The sequence below is a fragment of the Bombina bombina genome, chromosome 5, assembly GCF_027579735.1.
Source record: "Bombina bombina isolate aBomBom1 chromosome 5, aBomBom1.pri, whole genome shotgun sequence".
NCBI lineage: Eukaryota > Metazoa > Chordata > Amphibia > Anura > Bombinatoridae > Bombina > Bombina bombina.
Genome location: NC_069503.1, coordinates 493,379,805 through 493,406,355, shown reverse-complemented (window position 1 = coordinate 493,406,355; position 26,551 = coordinate 493,379,805).

The window sequence follows — 26,551 nt, the reverse complement described above, 5'->3', positions numbered from 1 at the left end:
TCCCATTGAAATCTCCATAATAATGCTGTTCAAAAGTGTGTTTTACGTATATGTTGTATTGTAGTATTGAGTGTTAAAGTTCCTAAAGGGGCGGTACAGTGGTGAATCTGTGATGTGTATGGTTGAATCTTCTAATGACGTCATGATATTATTAACCTGCCTATGTAGTTGTGAAATCCTCATTGTGTTGTTGTATTGTGCTACATTGTTATTGTGTGCTGAATAAAATCTAAATGTGTGCTTTGTGGTTGCGTGATGGGTGATGCGTGTTATGTACATGTACGTATATATTGTGATTGTGTCCCACATATGCTGACTTCTATATAGCGGTCTGGCATTGTTGTTCCTTCCCATAAAGTGACATCTGTAATCTGGTGTAATGATGTTCTTGTTGTACGTAATTCCTAATGGTTTATTGTGATGGAATCATGATGTTAAAAGTAAAGTAAAATCCATATGTTGTGTTTTGTGATTCCTCGAGAGAATGTAATGTGTTTTTCCCCCATCATTTGAATGCACATGTATGATTGAATGTTAAAAGTAATGTATGTGCATCCATGAGTGATCATGTGTTAAGCCTATGTAGATATGCAGTTGCTGCAAGCATATGAGTTGAATAACAGAAATGCAATAATAAAGGTAAATGAGAGATGTTTCCCATTGTGTAGTGTTTGTGAATCCAGAAATGTGTATTGAATTTTATTTTAATTGTAAATGTAATTTTATTGAAATAATAATGTGTTACTAGTGATGGGGATTTGTAGTTGATGTAATCTAAAAGTGTTAAAAATATTTATGGTGTGGTGAATATTTAATATTAAAAAACATAAGTCCACCATAGGGAAATAGTCATTTCTTGATCTATTTATCATAGCTGGGTCTAACGCATGAAATCATGTATTTTCTAGCGCTGGTATTTGGAGTTTTTCAGTCTACGCTATTTGCGTGCGTTAGGGAAATGAGGGTTTCGCGTGCACGAGCACGTCTTCCCAATAGAAGTCAATGGAGGCTCCAAAGATTTCTATATTTTTTTTTCTAAGACTGGTTTTCCTCGTAAAGTGAGTGACGTCATGAGCTTGTGTGAAAAAGTAACTAAATCGTGTTCTTTTTGTAATAAATAAATATTTTGTGTATGTAATGTGGTGTATATTGTTTGTATGCATCGATGAGTGTATGTTTGTGATAATGTTATTCGTTAGATGTAGGTATATGAGGGTCTTTTCCCGTATGTCCATGTAAGTCAATGGGAAAATGGATTTGTGTGGATTTTTTTCAAACACCCGAGATCTCGCAACTTTAATCCTTTGTATTTTAAAGAAAAAATAAAAAATACGAAAAATAAAGATAGTGTTGTGTTTGTATGAGTGTAAGTGTACTTTGTGTAATATTTGTTTTGTGATTCGTGGATGTTTTTTTGTGCGGTATATGTTTACTACTGGGTCTGAGGTGGCGGTAGAAAGGTGAGCGTTAGGTGTATTTTGAGTCGCGGTAAATAAACTCTAAATACCGGAGTGCGTAAAAAACCCGCGTTAGGAGCCTCTAACGCTGGTTTTGACGGCTACCGCCGAACTCTAAATCTAGGCCTAAGTCACTGAAAACCATTATGATAACAGGGCTTTCTAAAGGTTTTCTAATGGACTGAAATAACCTTAAAGGGATACTAAACCCATTTTTTTTCTTTCCTTATTCAGATAGAGCATGCAATTTTAAGCAACTTTCTAATTTGCTTCAATTATCAATTCTCTTCGTTTTCTTGGAATCTTTATTTGAAAAAGCAGGAATGTATGCTTATGAGCTAGGCCATTTTTGGTTCAGCACCCTGGATAGCACTTGCTGTTGTTGGCTACATTAAGCCACCAATCAACAAGCACTGCCCAGGTGCTGAACCAAAGATCGGCTGACTCATAAGCTTACATTCCTGCTTTTAAAATAAAGATACCAAGGGAACAAAGAAAAATTGATAATATGAGTAAATTAAAAAGTTGCTTAAAATTGCATGCTCTATCTAAATCATGAAAGAAAAAATCTGGGTTCAGTATCCCTTTCAATTTCAAAAACTTACAAAAAACATTTGAACATCTCTTCTAATAGATTAAGTTAGTCCCTCAGTAAGCAGGAGAGGCCGCTTCAAGCTTACACAGCATACTCTGGTGATCGACTCCCAGGGATGACGTCACTAACGCTGACGCTGATGCTTCCGAATTTCAGTTTACACACACTATTGCTTGCGGTGATCAGGTGCAATGCCCATGAAGCAACGGATTACTTGCCAATAATGTCCAAAAAGAAAAAGTTATGGCAGCACATAGTAGTGATAAAATTTTCCACTTTATTAAGCAATCTTACAAGCACACAGGTACATCATGGAATGAACGTCTGACGCGTTTCACGCCCCCTAGTGGCGCTTCATCAGAGAAGCTTAAGATTGCTTAATAAAGTGGAAAATTTTATCACTACTATGTGCTGCCATAACTTTTTCTTTTTGGACATTAAGTTAGTCCCCCCTCCAGAAAAAGTAAAGTTGTAAGTTAAGCCAGGTCAATGCTTGGCAGCAAGTATACGTCTTACATCTCTAGTCATCTCATTTTTCAATTTATTATGAAGATAGAAGTCGCCGCCTGGATGAACATATCTACCGGTCCGGATGTCCTCTTCTTGTCGGATAGGATGAAGACTTCGGACCCTCTTCTGGGTTAGATTAGGGGTATGTGGGTGGTGGGTTATTGTATGTTTTTTTTAAATGCAAAAGAGCTGTTTACTTTGGGGCATGCCCCGCAAAAGGCCCTTTTAAGGGCTGGTAAGGTAAAAGAGCTGTTAACTTTTTATTTTAGAATAGGGTAGGGCATTTTTTTTATTTTGGGGGCTTTGTTATTTTTTAGGGGGCTTAGAGTAGGTGTAATTAGTTTAAAATTCTTGTAATCTTTTTTTATTTTTTGTAATTTAGTTTTTTTTTTTTTTGTAATTTAGTTTAGTTGATTTAATTGTAGATAAAACGTAGATAGTTTAGTTAATTAATTTATTGATAGTGTAGTGTTAGGTTTAATTGTAACATAGGTTAGGAATTATTTTACAGGTAATTTTGTAATTATTTTAACTAGGTAGCTATTAAATAGTTATTAACTATTTAATAGCTATTGTACCTTTTTAAAATAAATACAAAGTTGCCTGTAAAATAAATATAAATCCTAAAATAGCTACAATATAATTATTCATTATATTGTAGCTATATTAGGGTTTATTTTACAGGTAAGTATTTAGTTTTAAATAGGAATAATTTAGTTAATAATATTTAATTTATTTTGTTAGATAAAAATTATAATTAACTTAGGGGGGTGTTAGGGTTAGGGTTAGACTTAGCTTTAGGGGTTAATACATTTATTAGAGTAGCGGCGAGGTCCGGTCGGCAGATTAGGGGTTAATACTTGAAGTTAGGTGTCAGTGATTTTAGGGAGGGCAGATTAGGGGTTAATACTATTTATTATAGAGTTTTTGAGGCAGGAGTGAGGCGGTTTAGGGGTTAATACATTTATTAGAGTAGCGGCTAGGTCCGGTCGGCAGATTAGGGTTTAATAAGTGTAGGTAAGGTAGCGGCGACATTGGGGGGGTCAGATTAGGGGTTAATAAATATTATGTAGGTGTCGGCGATGTTAGGGGCAGCAGATTAGGGGTATATAGGGATAACATATGTGGCGGCCGTGTGCGGTCGGCAGATTAAGGGTTAAAAAAATTTATTAGAGTGGCGGCGATGTGGGGGGACGTCGGTTTTGGGGTACATAGGTAGTTTATGGGTGTTACTGTACTTTAGAGCACAGTAGTTAAGAGCTTTATGAACTGGCGTTAGCCCATAAAGCTCTTAACTCCTGACTTTTTTCTGCGGCTGGAGTTTTGTCGTTAGAGGGTCTACTGCTCACTTCAGCCAAGACTCTAAATACCGGCGTTAGGAAGATCCCATTGAAAAGATACGTAATTGACATAAGGGGATCTGTTGTATGGAAAAGTTGCGGCTGGAAAGTGAGCGTTAGACCCTTTCCTGACTGACTCTAAATACCAGCGGGCGGCCAAAAGCAGCGCTAGGACCCCTTAACGTTGGTTTTGATGGCTAACGCAGAACTCTAAATCTAGGCGATAGCTTACAGTAGTATTAAATCAAAACAAAATGTAAAATGATGTGTCTGTAAGGCAGTAAAGAGTACACTATCTGTTTGTGCGAAAAAGGATCCTAGGGGCAAGCAGGTATGCAACAATGTGCAAGGTGAGGAGCACATCAGAAGTCAGTACACAAAGTCAGAGAAGAAACCAGCACAGAGAGGCAAGTCACAAACCAGCACAAAATGTAGTACCTGGGATAAAGTTTGTGGTCAAGAACGAAGTCAACATTCAGGTTCAGGAGATCAAGTGAGTGCAGAAACAAAGTCCATAAAAAGCCAAAAGTTAGGATAAACAGGGCTTGTGAGCAACACATGATAAGGCAAAAAGGACAAACAAGACACTGGAAAATCAGAGACAGGATAAACAACTACCAAATATGGAGCTTACAAAAGAAACATGCACATTTGCTTTGTCTGGTGAAGAAAGTTTGATTAAAATCTTACATTAAAATAAAAGCCATAACAATATAAAGCAGGTTTCATAAGTAAATTTCAATAATATTAAGAAGTTTTGGCTGTGTTGTACAATTATTTTCCCATTTCAATTTTTAGTGTGAAGATTGTAAGAAACAGCATAACAGAATTCCAGAGCATAAAGGGAAACTAAAGTCAATATTAAACTTTCATGATTCAGATAGATCATGCAATTTAAAAACAAAAAAAAAACAAATCCAATTTAATTTTATTACCAAAATGTGCAAATTTAATATTAACACTTTCTCAAGTAACATCCCCATACTGAGCAGGTGAAAAAATTCAGTTTATACATTATGGGTCAGATTACAAGTGGAGCACTAATTAATGCTCCCGCTCGAGCGTTACTTGCGCTAGAAGTAAGCTCTTTGCACTCGTCGGTTTGCGCTCATATTATGAGTTAAAAGTAAACTGTTTTCGCTCCGGTGCTAACCCGACAAGCACAAAAAGCCAAACATAGAATACTGCATTCTCATTAATGTATTCCCCTATAGAAGTCAATGGAAAAAAAGGGGAAAACCTAACATTCCACTCTTCCACAAACCCGATCGCATATTCTCATGTGCGCTAACCCTACATAAAAAAATATGAATATTTCACATTCTAATGTATGCTCTACTTATTCATAAATAAATATTTCTACATATATCTGACATTTGCACAGCGAAAACATTTGTTTTGTTTTGTTTTCATTAGTTAAATAAATAATTTTGTTTTGGCAAATTAGTTATGTTAAGTTAAATCGTTTTTCTGATCCATTCATTATTTTGGATACATTTGTTATTTCGGATCCATTCTTTATTCATATGTATTAATCTATTCTATAGTTTAGAATAGAATAATGAATATGAATAAAGAGTAGATCCGAAAAACGACATTTAACTTAACATAAGGAATATGCCCAAACTAAATTATCTAAACCGTCTTCCCCCCACATCGCCAAAACTATAAAAAAAACTTTTAACCTCTAAACCACCACCCCCCACATTGCTAACACAAAATAAACCTATTAACCTCTAAACTGCCTTCTCCCCACATCCCCAACACTAATTAAACCTATAAACTTCTAAACCGCCATCCCCTGCATCGCCATTAGCCAACACTAAATAAAGCTATTAACCTCTAAACCGCCATCCCCCCACATCGTCAACACTAACTAAACCTATTAACCTCTAAAACGCTATCCCCCCACATCGCAAACACTAAATAAAATTATTTACATCTAAACTGCAGCCCCCCACTTCGCGCAACTGCTCTACAAATACCTGATAATAATAACTAGCTAAATTAAACTATTAAGCCCTAAACCTAACACCACCTAACTTTAACATAATTCAAATACACCTAAAGTAAAGTTACAATTATTAACATACAGCTAGATTACAAGTTTTTAAAAACCCGGCTTGTGCGGGAGATATGGTGGTGTTGAGCTCCATAGCTCACCCAAACACAAGTGGTGTTTTGATGTGCTCGTGCACAATTTCCCCATTGACATCAATGGGGAAAGCCAGCCAAAAAAAAAGACTAACACCTGCGATCGCGGAAAAAAAAGCTCAGTAACGCAGCCCCATTGATGTCTATGGGTAAAGAAAAGGTTACATTTAAACCTAACACCCTAACATAAAAACCAAGTCTAAACACCCCTAATCTGCTGCCCCTAACATCACCGCCACCTACATTACAGTTATTAACCCCTAATCTTCTGCCCCTAACAATGCCGCCACCTAAATAAAACTATTAACCCCTAATCTGCCACTACCGATATTGCCGCCACACTTATTAACCCCTAATCTGCTATCCCCAATGTCGCCATCACTATACTAAAGTTATTAACCCCTAATCCTCTGGTCTCTCACATCACTAACACTAAATAAATATATTATTCCCTAAACCTAACCCTAACCCTATGTCACAGTTCAATTGAATCTGCTTAACGAAAGGATCAAATATGCAGTTTAATAAATATGTGTATCATTCTATTTCAGAAAATAAAGTGTTTGTTCCTGAATAAATCATTGAACTAAAATTCTCTTTAGGCTTATGATTCATCTAGGATTTAATTTACCACCTTGTAGTTGTATGATGTAAATCTTTAACAAACACACAACTACTGTGTGGTATTCTAATATACCGGAATAGATATACTAGTAATGTCAATAGGATGTATGGTATACATAAGTGGAATATGCTTTAGCAACATAAATATTAAATACACTCCAGGATGATAGAAACTTCCCTTTTGATAATATTATCGTAAGATGTTTAGAAACGATACAGCTAGCGTACATTGATGAATATAAGTAACTCAATAAAGTTATGTTCCAGATTGAATTAACTCCAAAATGCAATAAGAGGAAAATATATACAGTGTGCGAGGAAAGTCTTAGGTAGATATGATGATAAGTTCAAATATCCAGTGCGGTAAGTACTTACTCGCCGATGAGAGAGGGAGAGGAGCCTCAAGCTGCAGCTGCGGCACAAGTGTGTTTGAGCGCGAAGTCCGTTCTGTGAAGGAGGCGGTGCTGAGGCGGAGCGGTCAGGTGTCAGCGTAAGCTGTCAGGATGCAGAAGTCAGTAACGACCACAAGGAGGAGGCATGTAAGATTCCCAAAAACCTGAATAGGTGAATCTCAATTACAAGCAATGAGAGAATGAACAAAGGCTCCTTATAAAGGGAGCTAAGCAACCAATTAAAGGTACAGGTATGAGAGAGTCAATATATGACAGGTCCCCCACCCAAGGAAAACCTCCAGGTTTTCAAAAAGAGGGTCTATCTGGATATCGTCTATGAAAAAGTCTCACCAACCGGGGGGCAGAGACCTGCGAAGCAGATTCCAAAGAGTCCTCATCTGGAGAATAACCGGACCAGCGGATAAGATATTGTAAATCCCCACGATATACTCTTGAATCTAGTATGTCAGAAACCTCATAATCCACCTCTGATGAGGAAGTATCAGGTGGTACAGACAAAGGGACTGGTTGTGACCGAACAGGTGTGTACGGTTTCAACAGTGAAACGTGAAATGAAGGTTGTATACGGAATTTCTCAGGCAACTGCAGGGTTACTGCATTTGAATTAATAATTTTAGTAATTGGAAATGGACCAACATATAATTGGTTAAACTTTGCTTTAGTAGCCGGAATTTTCAAATGACGGGTGGATAACCATACTAAGTCATCAACTTTATAGTTAGGTGCTGGTCGCCGTCGTAGGTTGTAATAATGTTGTTGTTGGGATTGAGCCTTTTGAATATTCTCTTTTAAAAGGTTAAAAGATTGTGCAATTGAGTTGACCAAGTCGTTAACTACAGGACATGGCACATGAATTTTTTGATGAAATTCATATTCCGGATTAAATCCGTAATTTGCGAAGAACGGAGTTAACTGAGTGGAGGTATTCTTAGTATTGTTATAGGCAAATTCAGCAGTTGCTAGAAAATCTGCCCACTTCTCTTGTTGTTGAGAACAATGAATTCTCAAATATTGTTCCAATGCCTGATTGGTACGTTCGCACTGTCCATTAGTTTGTGGATGATAAGAAGTGGTTAATTTTCTTGTGATATTCAACCTTTGACAAAGTGAATGCCAGAATTTCGAAGTAAATTGACTACCACGGTCAGTTAAGACACTAGTTGGAAGACCGTGTAATCTCACTATATGGTTCAGAAATAACTCAGCTGTTTGCGAGGCAGTAGGTAACGCTTGTATAGGTAGAAAATGTGCCATTTTGGTAAAAAGGTCAATTACCACTAAGATTGTAGTGAAATTTTTTGATGTTGGTAATTCTACTATGAAGTCCATTGCGACTTCCTTCCATGGTCGTTCCGGAATGGGTAAAGACATCAGATACCCATATGGCCTTTTATGTTCCTTTTTATGTTGAATACAAGTTGTACAGGAGTGAACATATTGCTCAACTGATTTCCACATTTTGGGCCACCAGTATTTCCTTTTTAATAGATGATAGGTATTTTGAATACCCGGATGACCATTTAGAATCGAATCATGGTTCTGTTTTAAAATACTTCCTTGTAAGGATGGAGGTATGTACAATAAGTTCCCGAAATAATACAACCCATCTGAACCTTTCGTAAGGTTGAATCTTTCTGGGTTGCAATTACCTCCCTGGGAATATTCTTTCTCTTGTTCAGAAGTCAAAGTACAAGATATGAAATGTCCAAGTGGTAGAATAGTACTTGGTGAAGATTCTTTTTTATCTTGCACCTTCTGTCTTGATAGAGCGTCTGCTTTTCCGTTCCTTGAACCAGGTCGGTATTGAATGTGAAAATTAAACCTGGTGAAAAACAAACTCCATCTCAGCTGTCTAGATGCCAAAGTCCGATTGGTTTGTAAATATTCTAAATTTTTATGGTCAGTAATAACCAAAATTGGTGTCTCAGTTCCTTCTAGTAAGTGTCTCCAATTTTCAAAAGCAGATTTTATAGATAGGAGTTCCTTTTCTCCAATAGGATAATTAATTTCTGCTGGAGACAGAGATCTTGAAAAATATGCTACAGGATGCATAGGATCTAACAGAATCTTCCTTTGAGACAAAATAGCCCCTAAAGCAGTCTCAGAGGCATCCACCTCAAGTATAAACTGCTTTTTGGGGTCTGGGAATTGAAGTATGGGTGCCGTAGTAAAACTACGTTTCAAAGTATCAAATGCTTGTTGTGCTTCTGTACTCCAATTAAAAGGTATGTGTTTACCTGTAAGTCTCGTCAATGGTTTGACTATATGTGAGAAATTTTAATAAAAGTTTGAGAATCCTAAAAAACTCTGTAATTCCTTTACTGTGGTTGGCCTTGGCCAACCTGTTATAGCTGTTATTTTTGTATCTTCCATGTTGATACCTTCAGCTGTTATTTTGTATCCTAGGAAAGAAATATCTTGTGTGTGGAAGATACATTTTTCAGGTTTAGCATAAAGTTGATTCTCTCTAAGTCTTGTTAAAACTGTTGTAACATGTTTTATATGCTGTTCTAAGGATTCTGAATATATTAAAATATCATCCAGGTAAATTATGATACAGACATCCAGTAGATCTCTAAATAGTTCATTTATAAAATACTGGAATGTCGCGGGGGCATTACAGAGCCCGAATGGCATCACAGTATATTCGTACAGTCCGTACCGAGTACGGAATGCTGTGAGCCATTCGTCTCCTTTTCTAATTCGAATCAAGTTATAGGCTCCCCTTAAATCCAATTTTGTAAAAATTGTTGCATTACCCAACCTTTCTATTAACTCTGTAATTAAAGGTAAGGGGTACCGGTTCTTAATTGTAACTTTATTTAATTGTCTGTAATCAATGATTGGCCTGAGAGTACCATCTTTGTTTCGGACGAAAAACATTCCAGCTGCTGCTGGAGAGGTGGATGGTCTAATGAACCCCTTTCTTAGATTTTCATCTAAATATTGTTTGAGATGTGTGAGTTCAGGTTGAGAGAGGGGATAGATATGACCATGTGGAATTGGGGAACCAGGTAACAATTCAATTGGACAGTCGAAATCCCTGTGAGGGGGCAATGATTCTGCTTCCTTTTTGTCAAAGACATCTTGGAAGGAGGAATATTCTTTTGGTATCTGGTTAGATGTTTTATCAGAATCTGCTTGTATAATACAGATCTTAGACTGACATCTATTCCTGCAATTGTCAGAGGAAAATTGAATTTTATTTGTGGACCAGTCTATAATTGGTTGATGTTGTTGTAACCACTTTAATCCCAAAATAATTGGGAATAAAGGAGAAGGTGTTATGTCAAAAATAATATCCTCAATATGTCCTTCTTGTGTACTCATAACTAACCTCTGTGTTTGATGTGTGATTGAACCATGTAAAGCTTGGCTACCATCAAAAACTCTTAAAACATAAGGATGATTTATGTCTTTTATTGGTATTTCATGATTACACACCACATGATAATCTATGAAGTTGCTTGTTGCACCAGAGTCAATGAGTGCCTTCAAAGTAATCTTTTTTGAACCCCATTGTAATGAAATAGGTAAAAAACAATAAGTTGAATTAACACTTCTCATATCATAAGAACTTGGTTTATTATGTATCTCACCTTTCTTTGTTTTCAAAAGGTTAGGACATTCCTTGACCTCATGTTCTTTGGCAGCACAATAAAGGCAAAGATTGTTGTCCCTTCTTCTCCTTTTCTCTTCCATAGTTAGAGGACCCCTAATCACACCTATTTCCATAGGTTCATCTGGTGTTTTGTACTGTTGAGTACTTATAGGGTTACTTATTCTCTTTATTGCTGTTTCCTGACTAAACCTTTCTCTCTTTCTTTCCCTTAACCTTCTATCTATATTGATGGAAAGAGACATGAGATTATCTAAAGTTTCTGGTATATCAACTCGTGAGAGTTCATCCTTCAATGCATCTGACAATCCAAGTCTGAATTGATTGCGCAATGAAATATTATTCCATTGTGAATCCTTAGACACTCTCTTAAATTCTGCTATGTAATCCTCCACGGGCCTTTTCCCTTGTCTAAGAGCTCTCATAGCATTTTCAGATGTTATCTGTTTGCATGGGTCATCATAGAGAAGTGCCATAGCTTGAAAAAAATCCTGTAAACTGTCCAATATCGGGTCATTTAACTCAAAATAGGAGTTTGCCCATGTTCTGGGTTCTCCTCTTAGATATGAGATTACTGTTAGAACTCTCTGTTTATCTGTGGTATAAGTTTTAGGTCTTAGAGTAAAGAGTAATAAACATGAGTTTTTAAAGTCTCTAAATTGACTTCTGTCACCAAAATTTTTTTCTGGTGGTGATACATTTGGCTTCTTGTTCAGAAGTCAAAGTACAAGATATGAAATGTCCAAGTGGTAGAATAGTACTTGGTGAAGATTCTTTTTTATCTTGCACCTTCTGTCTTGATAGAGCGTCTGCTTTTCCGTTCCTTGAACCAGGTCGGTATTGAATGTGAAAATTAAACCTGGTGAAAAACAAACTCCATCTCAGCTGTCTAGATGACAAAGTCCGATTGGTTTGTAAATATTCTAAATTTTTATGGTCAGTAATAACCAAAATTGGTGTCTCAGTTCCCTCTAGTAAGTGTCTCCAATTTTCAAAAGCAGATTTTATAGATAGGAGTTCCTTTTCTCCAATAGGATAATTAATTTCTGCTGGAGACAGAGATCTTGAAAAATATGCTACAGGATGCATAGGATCTAACAGACTCTTCCTTTGAGACAAAATAGCCCCTAAAGCAGTCTCAGAGGCATCCACCTCAAGTATAAACTGCTTTTTGGGGTCTGGGAATTGAAGTATGGGTGCCGTAGTAAAACTACGTTTCAAAGTATCAAATGCTTGTTGTGCTTCTGTACTCCAATTAAAAGGTATGTGTTTACCTGTAAGTCTCGTCAATGGTTTGACTATATGTGAGAAATTTTTAATAAATTTTCGGTAAAAGTTTGAGAATCCTAAAAAACTCTGTAATTCCTTTACTGTGGTTGGCCTTGGCCAACCTGTTATAGCTGTTATTTTTGTATCTTCCATGTTGATACCTTCAGCTGTTATTTTGTATCCTAGGAAAGAAATATCTTGTGTGTGGAAGATACATTTTTCAGGTTTAGCATAAAGTTGATTCTCTTTAAGTCTTGTTAAAACTGTTGTAACATGTTTTATATGCTGTTCTAAGGATTCTGAATATATTAAAATATCATCCAGGTAAATTATAATACAGACATCCAGTAGATCTCTAAATAGTTCATTTATAAAATACTGGAATGTCGCGGGGGCATTACAGAGCCCGAATGGCATCACAGTATATTCGTACAGTCCGTACCGAGTACGGAATGCTGTGAGCCATTCGTCTCCTTTTCTAATTCGAATCAAGTTATAGGCTCCCCTTAAATCCAATTTTGTAAAAATTGTTGCATTACCCAACCTTTCTATTAACTCTGTAATTAAAGGTAAGGGGTACCGGTTCTTAATTGTAACTTTATTTAATTGTCTGTAATCAATGATTGGCCTGAGAGTACCATCTTTGTTTCGGACGAAAAACATTCCAGCTGCTGCTGGAGAGGTGGATGGTCTAATGAACCCCTTTCTTAGATTTTCATCTAAATATTGTTTGAGATGTGTGAGTTCAGGTTGAGAGAGGGGATAGATATGACCATGTGGAATTGGGGAACCAGGTAACAATTCAATTGGACAGTCGAAATCCCTGTGAGGGGGCAATGATTCTGCTTCCTTTTTGTCAAAGACATCTTGGAAGGAGGAATATTCTTTTGGTATCTGGTTAGATGTTTTATCAGAATCTGCTTGTATAATACAGATCTTAGACTGACATCTATTCCTGCAATTGTCAGAGGAAAATTGAATTTTATTTGTGGACCAGTCTATAATTGGTTGATGTTGTTGTAACCACTTTAATCCCAAAATAATTGGGAATAAAGGAGAAGGTGTTATGTCAAAAATAATATCCTCAATATGTCCTTCTTGTGTACTCATAACTAACCTCTGTGTTTGATGTGTGATTGAACCATGTAAAGCTTGGCTACCATCAAAAACTCTTAAAACATAAGGATGATTTATGTCTTTTATTGGTATTTCATGATTACACACCACATGATAATCTATGAAGTTGCTTGTTGCACCAGAGTCAATGAGTGCCTTCAAAGTAATCTTTTTTGAACCCCACTGTAATGAAATAGGTAAAAAACAATAAGTTGAATTAACACTTCTCATATCATAAGAACTTGGTTTATTATGTATCTCACCTTTCTTTGTTTTCAAAAGGTTAGGACATTCCTTGACCTCATGTTCTTTGGCAGCACAATAAAGGCAAAGATTGTTGTCCCTTCTTCTCCTTTTCTCTTCCATAGTTAGAGGACCCCTAATCACACCTATTTCCATAGGTTCATCTGGTGTTTTGTACTGTTGAGTACTTATAGGGTTACTTATTCTCTTTATTGCTGTTTCCTGACTAAACCTTTCTCTCTTTCTTTCCCTTAACCTTCTATCTATATTGATGGAAAGAGACATGAGATTATCTAAAGTTTCTGGTATATCAACTCGTGAGAGTTCATCCTTCAATGCATCTGACAATCCAAGTCTGAATTGATTGCGCAATGAAATATTATTCCATTGTGAATCCTTAGACACTCTCTTAAATTCTGCTATGTAATCCTCCACGGGCCTTTTCCCTTGTCTAAGAGCTCTCATAGCATTTTCAGATGTTATCTGTTTGCATGGGTCATCATAGAGAAGTGCCATAGCTTGAAAAAAATCCTGTAAACTGTCCAATATCGGGTCATTTAACTCAAAATAGGAGTTTGCCCATGTTCTGGGTTCTCCTCTTAGATATGATATTACTGTTAGAACTCTCTGTTTATCTGTGGTATAAGTTTTAGGTCTTAGAGTAAAGAGTAATAAACATGAGTTTTTAAAGTCTCTAAATTGACTTCTGTCACCAAAAATTTTTTCTGGTGGTGATACATTTGGCTCATTGGTAGAATCTACAGTAAGCTGTTTAGGAGTTACTGTGTCTTTAAGAATGTCTTTTAAAGTCTGATTCTCTAATTGAAGTTGTCTTAACCCTTGTGAGAGCTGTTCAACCCTCTGGGATAAATTATAGACATGTGAAGGTAATTCTGCTTGATCCATTTGTATGGCTTGTAATTCTGTCACAGTTCAATTGAATCTGCTTAACGAAAGGATCAAATATGCAGTTTAATAAATATGTGTATCATTCTATTTCAGAAAATAAAGTGTTTGTTCCTGAATAAATCATTGAACTAAAATTCTCTTTAGGCTTATGATTCATCTAGGATTTAATTTACCACCTTGTAGTTGTATGATGTAAATCTTTAACAAACACACAACTACTGTGTGGTATTCTAATATACCGGAATAGATATACTAGTAATGTCAATAGGATGTATGGTATACATAAGTGGAATATGCTTTAGCAACATAAATATTAAATACACTCCAGGATGATAGAAACTTCCCTTTTGATAATATTATCGTAAGATGTTTAGAAACGATACAGCTAGCGTACATTGATGAATATAAGTAACTCAATAAAGTTATGTTCCAGATTGAATTAACTCCAAAATGCAATAAGAGGAAAATATATACAGTGTGCGAGGAAAGTCTTAGGTAGATATGATGATAAGTTCAAATATCCAGTGCGGTAAGTACTTACTCGCCGATGAGAGAGGGAGAGGAGCCTCAAGCTGCAGCTGCGGCACAAGTGTGTTTGAGCGCGAAGTCCGTTCTGTGAAGGAGGCGGTGCTGAGGCGGAGCGGTCAGGTGTCAGCGTAAGCTGTCAGGATGCAGAAGTCAGTAACGACCACAAGGAGGAGGCATGTAAGATTCCCAAAAACCTGAATAGGTGAATCTCAATTACAAGCAATGAGAGAATGAACAAAGGCTCCTTATAAAGGGAGCTAAGCAACCAATTAAAGGTACAGGTATGAGAGAGTCAATATATGACACCCTAACATAAACCTAACCCTAAGTCTAACCCTAACCCCCCTAACTTAAATATAATTAAAATAAATCTAAATTAAACTTACAATTATTACCTAAATAATTCATATTTAAAACTAAATATTACCTGTAAAAAAAAATAAGCTAGCTACAAAATAAATAATAGTTACATTGTAGCTATCTTAGGTTTTATTTTTATTTAACAGGTAAGTTTGTATTTATTTTAACTAGGTAGACTAGTTAGTAAATAGTTATTAACTATTTACTAACTACCTAGCTAAAATAAATACAAAGTTACCTGTAAAATAAAACCTAACCTGCCTTACAATAAAACCTAACATTACAATAAAATAAAATAAATTAAATTAATAAAATACAATTATCTAAATTACAAAAAAATAAACACTAAATTACACAAAATAAAAAATGAAATTATCAAAAATAAAAAAGAAATACTCCAAATCTAATAGCCCTATCAAAATAAAAAAGCCCCCCCCCCCAAATAAAAAACCCTAGCCTACACTAAACTACCAATGGCCCTTTAAAGGGCCTTTTACGGGGCATTGCCCAAAAGAAATCAGCTCTTTTACCTGTTAAAATAATACAAACACCCCCCCAACAGTAAAACCCACCACCCACACAACCAAACCCCCCAAATAAAATTCTATCTAATCCGCTTGGATGAAGACTTCTGCTGGCTTCTATGAGGACTTCTGCCTGTTGGGATGAAGACTTCTGCCGCCTGGATGAGGATGGATGTCCGGTCTTCGAAAACTGTAAGTTGATCATCAGGGTTTAGTGTTAGGTTTTTTTAAAGCTTTATTGGGTGGGTTTTATTTTTAGCTTAGGGTTTGGGCAAACAAAAAGAGCTAAACGCCCTTTAAAGGGCAACGCCCATCCAAATGAACTTTTCAGTGCAATGGTTGGCTTAGGTTTATTTAGATCAAATTTTATTTGGTGGGTTTGGTTGTGTGGGTGGTGGGTTTTACTGTTGGGGGGTTGTTTGTATTTTTTTACAGGTAAAAGAGGTGATTTCTTTGGGGCAATGCCCTGCAAAAGGCCCTTTTAAGGGCCACTGGTAGTTTAGTTTAGTGTAGGCTAGGGTTTTTTTTATTTTGAGGGGGCTTTTTTATTTTGATTGGGCTATTATATTAGCAGTAATTCATTTTTATTTTTGATAGTTTTGTTTTTTATTTTGTGTAATTTTGTGTTTGTTTTTTTTTTGTAATGTAGATAATTGTATTTTATTAATTTAATTTATTTTATTTGATTGTAATGTTAGGTTTTATTGTAAGGCAGGTTAGGTTTTATTTTACAGGTAACTTTGTATTTATTTTAGCTAGGTAGTTAGTGAAGAGTTAATAACTACACTGTGTGCAGAATTATTAGGCAAATGAGTATTTTGACCACATCATCCTCTTTATGCATGTTGTCTTACTCCAAGCTGTATAGGCTCGAAAGCCTACTACCAATTAAGCATATTAGGTGATGTGCATCTCTGTAATGAGAAGGGGTGTGGTCTAATGACATCAACACCCTATATCAGGTGTGCATAATTATTAGGCAACTTCCTTTCCTTTGGCAAAATGGGTCAAAAGAAGGACTTGACAGGCTCAGAAAAGTCAAAAATAGTGAGATATCTTGCAGAGGGATGCAGCACTCTTAAAATTGCAAAGCTTCTGAAGCGTGATCATCGAACAATCAAGCGTTTCATTCAAAATAGTCAACAGGGTCGCAAGAAGTGTGTGGAAAAACCAAGGAGCAAAATAACTGCCCATGAACTGAGAAAAGTCAAGCGTGCAGCTGCCAAGATGCCACTTGCCACCAGTTTGGCCATATTTCAGAGCTGCAACATCACTGGAGTGCCCAAAAGCACAAGGTGTGCAATACTCAGAGACATGGCCAAGGTAAGAAAGGCTGAAAGACGACCACCACTGAACAAGACACACAAGCTGAAACGTCAAGACTGGGCCAAGAAATATCTCAAGACTGATTTTTCTAAGGTTTTATGGACTGATGTAATGAGAGTGAGTCTTGATGGGCCAGATGGATGGGCCCGTGGCTGGATTGGTAAAGGGCAGAGAGCTCCAGTTCGACTCAGACGCCAGCAAGGTGGAGGTGGAGTACTGGTTTGGGCTGGTATCATCAAAGATGAGCTTGTGGGGCCTTTTTGGGTTGAGGATGGAGTCAAGCTCAACTCCCAGTCCTACTGCCAGTTTCTGGAAGACACCTTCTTCAAGCAGTGGTACAGGAAGAAGTCTGCATCCTTCAAGAAAAACATGATTTTCATGCAGGACAATGCTCCATCACACGTGTCCAAGTACTCCACAGCGTGGCTGGCAAGAAAGGGTATAAAAGAAGAAAATCTAATGACATGGCCTCCTTGTTCACCTGATCTGAACCCCATTGAGAACCTGTGGTCCATCATCAAATGTGAGATTTACAAGGAGGGAAAACAGTACACCTCTCTGAACAGTGTCTGGGAGGCTGTGGTTGCTGCTGCACGCAATGTTGATGGTGAACAGATCAAAACACTGACAGAATCCATGGATGGCAGGCTTTTGGGTGTCCTTGCAAAGAAGGGGGGCTATATTGGTCACTGATTTGTTTTTGAATGTCAGAAATGTATATTTGTGAATGTTGAGATGTAATATTGGTTTCACTGGTAAAAATAAATAATTGGAATGGGTATATATTTGTTTTTTGTTAAGTTGCCTAATAATTATGCACAGTAATAGTCACCTGCACACACAGATATCCCCCTAAAATAGCTATAACTAAAAACAAACTAAAAACTACTTCCAAAACTATTCAGCTTTGATATTAATTAGTTTTTTGGGTTCATTGAGAACATGGTTGTTGTTCAATAATAAAATTAATCCTCAAAAATACAACTTGCCTAATAATTCTGCACTCCCTGTATTTACTAACTATTCTACCTAGTTAAAATAAATACAAACTTACCTGTGAAATAAAAATAAAACCTAAGATAGCTACAATGTAACTATGATTTATTTTGTAGCTAGCTTAGGTTTTGTTTTACAGGTAAGTATGTATTTAGTTTTAAATATGAATTATTTAGGTAATAATTGTAAGTTTAATTTAGATTTATTTTAATTATATTTAAGTTAGGGGGTGTTAGGGTTAGACTTAGGCTTAGGGTTACTTTAGGGATAGGTTTAGGGGTTAATATATTTATTTAGTGATGTGGGAGGACAGAGGTTTAGGGGTTAATAGTTTATTTTATTATATTTCGTAATGGGGGCTTGCGGTTTAATGGTTAATAGGTTTATTATTGTGGCGTGTGGGCGGACGGCAGATTAGGGGCTAATAATTTTTAAGTAGTGTTTGTGATGTGGGAGGGTGGCGGTTTAGGGGTTAATAGGTTTATTATAGTGGCAACGACTTCGGGGAGCGATGGAATAGGCGTTAATACATTTTTTAAGTGGTGGCGATGTCCGGAGCGGCAAATTAGGGGATAATACATTTATTTTAGTATTTGCGATGCGGGAGGGCCTCGGTTTAGGGGTTAATAGGTAGTTTATGGGTGTTAGTGTACTTTTTAAAAGCTTAGTTATGAGTTTTATGCTACAGATTTGTAACGTAAATCTCATAACTACTGACTTTATATAGCGGGACAAATCTTGTCAGTATAGGGTTTACCGCTCACTTTTTGGCTTCACACCAAAACTTGTAATACCGGCGAAAAATTACTTTTTTAAAAATGCGGTAATGATGTTGCGTGACGGCCAAAAAGGTGTGCGATACACCTATACCTTCAAGACTTGTAATAGCTGCGTTAGGGAAAAAGCATTGTTATGAAGCATAACGATGCTTTTTCATTCATAACGCCAAACTCATAATCTAGCTATAACTACCTATTAAAAAATAAATACAAACTTACCTGTGAAATAAAAATAAAACCTAAGCTGAAACTAAAAAAAAAAACTAACATTACTAAAAATAATAAAATCTAACGTTCCAAAACAATTAAAACTACAATTACAAAAAATAATAAACACTAAAATAAAAAAAACTACCATTACAAAAAATAACAAACAAAATTATACAAAATAATAAAAATTATTCCTATTCTAATACCCTGTTTTAAAAAAAAAAGAATACCCCAAAATAAAAAAAACCCTAATCTATAGTAAACTACCAATAGCCCTTAAAAATAACTTTTGTAGTGCATGGCCCTATAGTTAACAGCTCTTTTGCCAAATACCCCTTAAAAACAAATGCCCCCTAACATTACAAACCCACAACCCCCAACCCCAAAAATAAAAAAAAATCTAACTAAAAATAACTAATCTACCCATTGCCCCCAAAAGTGTATTTGTATTGGCATTGCCCTTAAAAGGGCTGTCAGCTCTTTTACAGCTCATTAAAAATAAAAAAAAGACCTAATCTAAAAAAAACACCCCAGAAAACAACCAAAATGCCCATGGGCAATGCCCATAAAAATGCCCTTTTTGGGGCAATGGGTAGGTTATGTTTTATTTTAGTTAAGTTTTTTTATTTTAGGGGGTTGGGGGTTTGTAATGTTAGAGGGAATATGTTTTAATCTTTTGGCAAAAGAGCTGTTAACATTAGGGCAATGCCCTACAAAAGGCCCTTTTAAGGGCTATTGGTAGTTTATTATTTATGGGGGTATTTGAATAGAAATAATTTTTATTATTTTGGATAATTTCATTTGTTATTTTTTGTAATGGTAGTTTTTTTTTTTGTAATTGTAGTTTTTGTTTGTAATATTAGGTTTTATTAATTTTAGTAATGTTTTTTTTTTTTTTTTTTTTTAAATAAAAAAAAATTAAACACGTAAATGTTAGTTTTTTTAGGTTTTATTTTTATTTCATGGGTAAGTTTGTATTTATTTTTAAATAGGTAGTTAGTTAATAATTGTAACTTTATTTTAGGTGTATTTTAATTATGTTAAAGTTAGGCATTGTTAGGTTTAGGGGTTAATAGTTTAATTTAGCTAGTTGTGATGTGGGGAACGGTGTTTTAGAGGTTAATAATTTTATTTAGCTAGTTGAGATGTGGGGGGACGGCAGTTTAGGGGTTACTAGTTTTATTTAGGGAGTTGCGATGTGGGGGGATGGCGGTTTAGGGGTTAATAGGTTTATTTGGTGTTTGTGATGTGGGGGGACGGGATTTAGGGGTTAAAAGGTTTAGTTAGTATTGGCGATGTGGGGGAATGGCGGTTTGGGTTTAATAGGCTTAGTTAGTGTTAGCGATGTAGAGGTTAATAGGTTTAGTTACTGTTGGCGATGTGAGGGGACAGCGGTTTAGAGGTTAATAGGTTTAGTTAGTGTTAGCAATGTGAGGGACAGTGGTTTAGAGGTTATTAGGTTTAGTTAGTGTTAGCGATGTTGGGGGACAGTGGTTTAGGGGTTAATAGCTTTATTTATTATTTTATTTAGTGTTGACAATGTGGGGGAGGCGGCGGTTTAGATTAGAACAATGAAATATTCAGAATATGAATAAAGAATGGAACCCGAAAATTTGTAAACTGATTTATTAATGTTTGGGATTTTAGTTATGGTCCCGATTCCAAAATTGAGATTCATTCGAATCTCTGAATCGGCCAAAAATGAAATTCGAATGAAACGAATTGCACATGTCTAATATCTGATGGCATCTTGTTAAAAAATGTATCTATACCTATAGATATACAGGATATATATATATATATATATATATATATATAAGTACAAAAGGTCCAGCGCTCACTATACTGTGTAAAGCTGGGGTGCATCCCGCATTATATACAAATAAAGGATCCAAAGAGAGCACTCGCCATAAATTAAAGGATCTATTTAATCCAAAATGTTGCAAACGTTTTCGGGGAGTGACCCCGTCATCAGACAGATAAAGATGACGGGGTCACTCCCCGAAAACATTTACAACATTTTGGATTAAATATATCCTCATCTGTTGGAATATATATATATATATATATATATATATATATATATAGACAGTAGATAGCGCACTCCGACTCACCAAATTCTTAAACACCAGGGTGCATATGTGGTTCAATAGTAAAATTTAATATTTGCACTCTCTGGATTTACAACACAGCAATCTTTAATTCGTAACAACGAATTAAAGATTGCTGTGTTGTAAATCCAGAGAGTGCATATATTGAATTTTACTATTGAACCACATATGCACCCTGGTGTTTAAGAATTTGGTGAGTCGGAGTGCGCTATCTACTGTCTATATATATATATACCTATATATAATCCTGTATATCTATAGGTATAGATACATTTTTTAACAAGATGCCATCAGATATTAGACATGTGCAATTCGTTTCATCCGAATTTCATTTTTGGCCGATTCAGAGATTCGGATGAATCTGAATTTCGGAATCGGGACCATAACTAAAATCCCAAAAACTAATAAATCAGTTTACGAATTTTCAGGTTCCATTCTTTATTCATATTCGGAATTTTTCATTGTTCTAATCTAAACCGCCGCCTCCCCCACATCGTCAACACTAAATAAAATAATAAATAAAGCTATTAACCCCTAAACCACTGTCCCCCCACATCGCTAACACTAACTAAACCTAATAACCTCTAAACCGCTGTCCCTCACATTGATAACACTAACTAAACTTATTAACCTCTAAACCGCTGTCCCCTCACATCGCCAACAGTAACTAAACCTATTAACCTCTAAACCGCCGTCCTCCACATCGCTAACACTAACTAAGCCTATTAAACCCAAACCGCCATTCCCCCACATCGCCAATACTAACTAAATATATATATATTCCAACAGATGAATGCACTCCAATCTCTTTCTTTGTACAAGACTTGTGAGTGCATTCATCTGTTGGAATATTTTATTGCATTTTTGCACCCAGGCAGCTGGCTTCTGGTGAGTTGGTCTGAAGATTGGATTGCAGCTATATACAATATATATATATATATATATATATATATATATATATATATATATATATATATATATATATATATATGTGTGTGTGTGTGTATCTCTATGTTATAGCCCTTTGCCTGCCTTTATTTTCTAACACCTGAGATTTCATATCCTTGAGTACTTATTACTTTTGTGTGCAATTTAAAAAAAATATTTTTTTAGGAGATAGTTTTATTGTGAATGTAACTTGTTTTTTTATGTTTTGTGTAATTTTTTTGTTTTGCAAAACAGTTTACCAGAGCTCGGAAGTCACAGTTATGATTCTAGCAAAAATCACGATTGCGATCAAGCAATCGCTTTACTTTCAACTCATAATACGAGCGATAAGCCAGATGAGTTCAAACCACCGCAATAAACACCTTATCACTCTTGTGCAAATGTTTGCACTCCACTTGTAATCTGGCCCTATATATTTTTGTGATTGGTGGGCGGTCACATTATACAGGGCGAAGAAAAATATAAGTAAATTTGAAACTTGTCATAAAAAATCAACGAATCAATTGAAATTAAGACTCGGCGTGGTGATAAAAGATTCTCCTGCTTGGAGGGAAAATATAGTGCAGACACTAGGGCTGAGCTCACTGAATTCTATAAAAAAAGGGTGGAACCTGGAAGTCACAGAAAGATGAGACATGTCTCCAATAACGTTCTCCACTCAGATGGTCTAAAACGATCCCCCAGCCTTACAAAATCTCTCATAAGATTCTAGACAGGAAAATGTTGCTATACTTCTCTAAGGGGTGTTTTCTACATTTCTGTATCTGAAGCCCAGCGCAATATGACACTAAATGACATGATAGTTTTATTACACTTACACTTTGTTCTTTCTATTTTATATTACTTTACACTTCAGATTGGAAACGTTGAGTATTATCAGATTTAAGATTTGCACTCTCTTTTTTTTGTATTTCAATGCATTTAGATTTAGATACAGAAGTATATTTACAAATTCTGATTATGTTTTGAAAACAACTGTGTGACTTTAACAAATTAGGATCATATTGTGTATATATCTTTTATCTTTTAAAAATTACATTCACTTTGTGTTTGTTCTATTGTAAAATAAACTTATAACTTCAGAAATTGGGAAGGATAGGGGAGTTCCCTGGGCTAAACAGAAGAGTTTCTAACATATGTCTGAAGCTCTCTCCCAATTCTCATTAAATTCTGTAAGCATTTTATACAAGCGGGTCTCATTGAATTATGAAACTACAACAATGTTGGTCCAGCAGCAGAGTATATGTCAGGGTTGCAAGATGTGCAAGATGCAAGGAGCCACTGGCCAACTCCTATGTATAATCCCAAACAAACAAAACAGCAGCATTCCAATGTAGTTCCAAAGTTTATTGGGGAGACAAGTACAAAAACAACAACGTTTCGGGCACAAACCCCTTAATCATGCATAAAAACATCTGTCATGAGCGCTTCCGTTCATCGCCGTGTCGCAGCGGCTCCCGGAACTCCTCTGTGTCTCTGACGTCATGTTGCTTAGCAACATGACGCTTTCTCTCACACCCCTCTGATGACGGTTACGCTCTGCCCTTTAAATCTCGGCGGGAGATCTGAATCTGGGCCCGTTTGTTTGTTTCCCTGGATTGTGAGTACCTTATCAGTTTTGTTCTTCTGTGTACCGACTTCTGCCTGCCTGACCAAGCCTCTTGCCTAATCCCTACTTGCTGATATTTGGACATTGACTTCTGCCTGCCTGACCTTGCCTGTAGCTATTACCCTTTTGCTGATACTTTGATGCCGACTTCTGCTTGCCTGACCCTGTCTTTTGCCAATACCTTTTGCTGATATTTGGATGCCGACTTCTGCCTGCCTGACCTTGCTTTGGCCTTTACCTTTAAACCAATTCTTTGTTAAACAACACCTGCTTAAAAGGGACATTTACTTTTACAAGCTGCAAAAGAGAACTTTGCCTTTCTGTTTGTTATACACCTGCTTAAAAGGGACATTTACTTTTACAAGCTGCAAAAGAGAACTTTGCCTTTCTGTTTGTTATACACCTGCTTAAAAGGGACATTTACTTTTACAAGCTGCAAAAGAGAATTTTGCCTTTCTGTTTGTTATACACCTGCTTAAAAGGGACATTTACTTTTACAAGCTGCAAAAGAGAACTTTGCCTTTCTGTTTGTTATAAACCTGCTTAAAGGGACATTATACTTTTACAAGCTGCAAAAGAGAACTTTTCCTTTGTTTTACAAGCCTGCTAAAGAGGACCTTTTTCAGAAGCTTCAAGTAAGAGCATTTCCTTTTTGTTCTTTGAACTATTTAAAGGGACGTTTTATCCTTTGTGGCTTTCCTGCATTCTGGAACAATATTCATTTTTGTTATCTTCTAATCTGCTTCCTGAGTGGGTCACGTCCTGGATATTTCTCAGTGTGCTAGCGTGTGCTTTCAATTCACGCTAGCAGTTGGGTTACATCCCGGATTGATTCCTGAGCGGCTGACATTACAAACGGGCCATAAAAATGGACCCCACTGAATTATCTATGGCCGTGGCTCACCAGGGACAGCTCTTGGGTTCTCATGCCACTCACTTGCAGTCTCTGGACACTAAACTTGATCAAATTACTGCTCTATTACAAAATTTGGTTGCTACCGCACCTCCCAATCCTAATTCCAATCCAAATCCGATTGAGGCATTACCTCCTCCGATTCCTAACAATCAGTCTCAGGTACAACTAAGTCCCAGGATTCCTCTTCCGGATAAATATGATGGGAATCCTGAAGAATGTAGAGGCTTTTTGAATCAATGCCGTCTTCATTTCCGAAATAGCCCTACTCTCTTTGCTACTGCCTCTTCTAGAATCACGTTTCTTATTTCCTTAATGAAAGGAAAAGCCTTGGCTTGGGTGTCACCTTTGCTAGAAAAGAATGATCCTATACTGTTGGATGTTGATACATTTCTATCTACATTCTCAAACGTATTCGATAAACCTGGAAGGTCATCCGCTGCTGAAGCAACTCTCCTGGATTTACGTCAAGGAAATCAACCAGTCTCTCAATATGCAATTGAGTTCCGCACCCTTGCTTCTGAAACCACTTGGAATCAGGGAGCACTCAGAGCCGCTTTCCGTAAAGGACTTTCTGAGCGTCTGAAGGATGAATTGGTGTATCGTGAACTTCCAGAGTCCTTAGAAGCCTTAATAAATCTCTGTATCAGTCTCGACGCCAGGTTTCGTGAACGCCAACAAGAAAAGGATAGAACACAGAGGACTTCCACTCGAACTCCTTTTCGTTTAGCTCCTCGTTTTTCTAATCCAGTCACTCCAGCCTCTCCTACTACTGATCAGGCTGAACCCATGGAAGTAGGAAGTATAAAATTAACTGAGACTGAACGCTTAAGAAGACGGACTCTTGGCTTATGTCTGTACTGTGGCCTTAAAGGACATTTATTAAGGGATTGTCCTACTAGGCCAGTAAAAGCCAGGGCTTAACTCTAGTCCAGGGAACTGAGTTAAGCCAAAACAGTGGTCATTCCCTATACAAGAAACTCTTTGTTCCAGTAACTCTTCTAATTGGACATAAGAAGATCTATACCCAAGCTCTAATTGATTCTGGTGCTGGAGGTGTGTTCATTGACTCTACATTTGTTTCTACTCATTCTATACCCTTACTAAAGAAGGAGTATTCCATTTCAGTCTCTACGGTCAGTGGAGATCCTTTGGGTTCTGGATACATTCAGTTTTCTACTCAACCCTTAATCCTCACCGTAGGAATACTTCATTCTGAGACAATTTGTTTCGATGTCATTCCCACTCCGCAATTTCCCATTATCTTGGGATTACCCTGGCTCCAGATTCACAATCCCATTTTTTCTTGGACTTTCGGTGAACTCACTTCCTGGGGATCTACCTGCCAGACTAAATGTCTTCAAAAGATTATTAAGTTACCACTCACTATTGCTCTCACAGTTGAAACTCCGGAATCCTTACCTATGCATTACCATGACTTTGTGGATGTCTTCTCCAAAAAAGAAGCGGAACGTCTTCCTCCTCATCGCCCTTTTGATTGTCCCATTGACCTCCTTCCTGGGGCTGCCTATCCTCGAGGCAAGACATATCCACTTTCTAAACCAGAAAACATGGCTCTGGAAGAATATATAAAAGACAATCTGGCTAGAGGATTTATTCGACCCTCCTCTTCCCCTGTAGGGGCTGGTTTCTTTTTTGTGGGAAAAAAGGATGGCGGATTAAGACCCTGTATTGATTATCGTGGATTGAATCAGATTACCATCAAGAACAGTTATCCTCTGCCCCTTATTCCTGAACTTTTTACTTATCTTCAGGGAGCCACCATTTTCATCAAACTCGACCTACGTGGTGCATGCAACTTGATCCGTATACGCAAAGGAGATGAGTGGAAGACTGCCTTTAACACTCGATTTGGGCATTATGAATATTTGGTCATGCCCTTCGGGCTATGCAATGCTCCGGCGGTTTTCCAGCATTTTGTAAATGAGATCTTTCGTGATTTTTTGAATATTTTTGTTATCATATATCTGGACGACA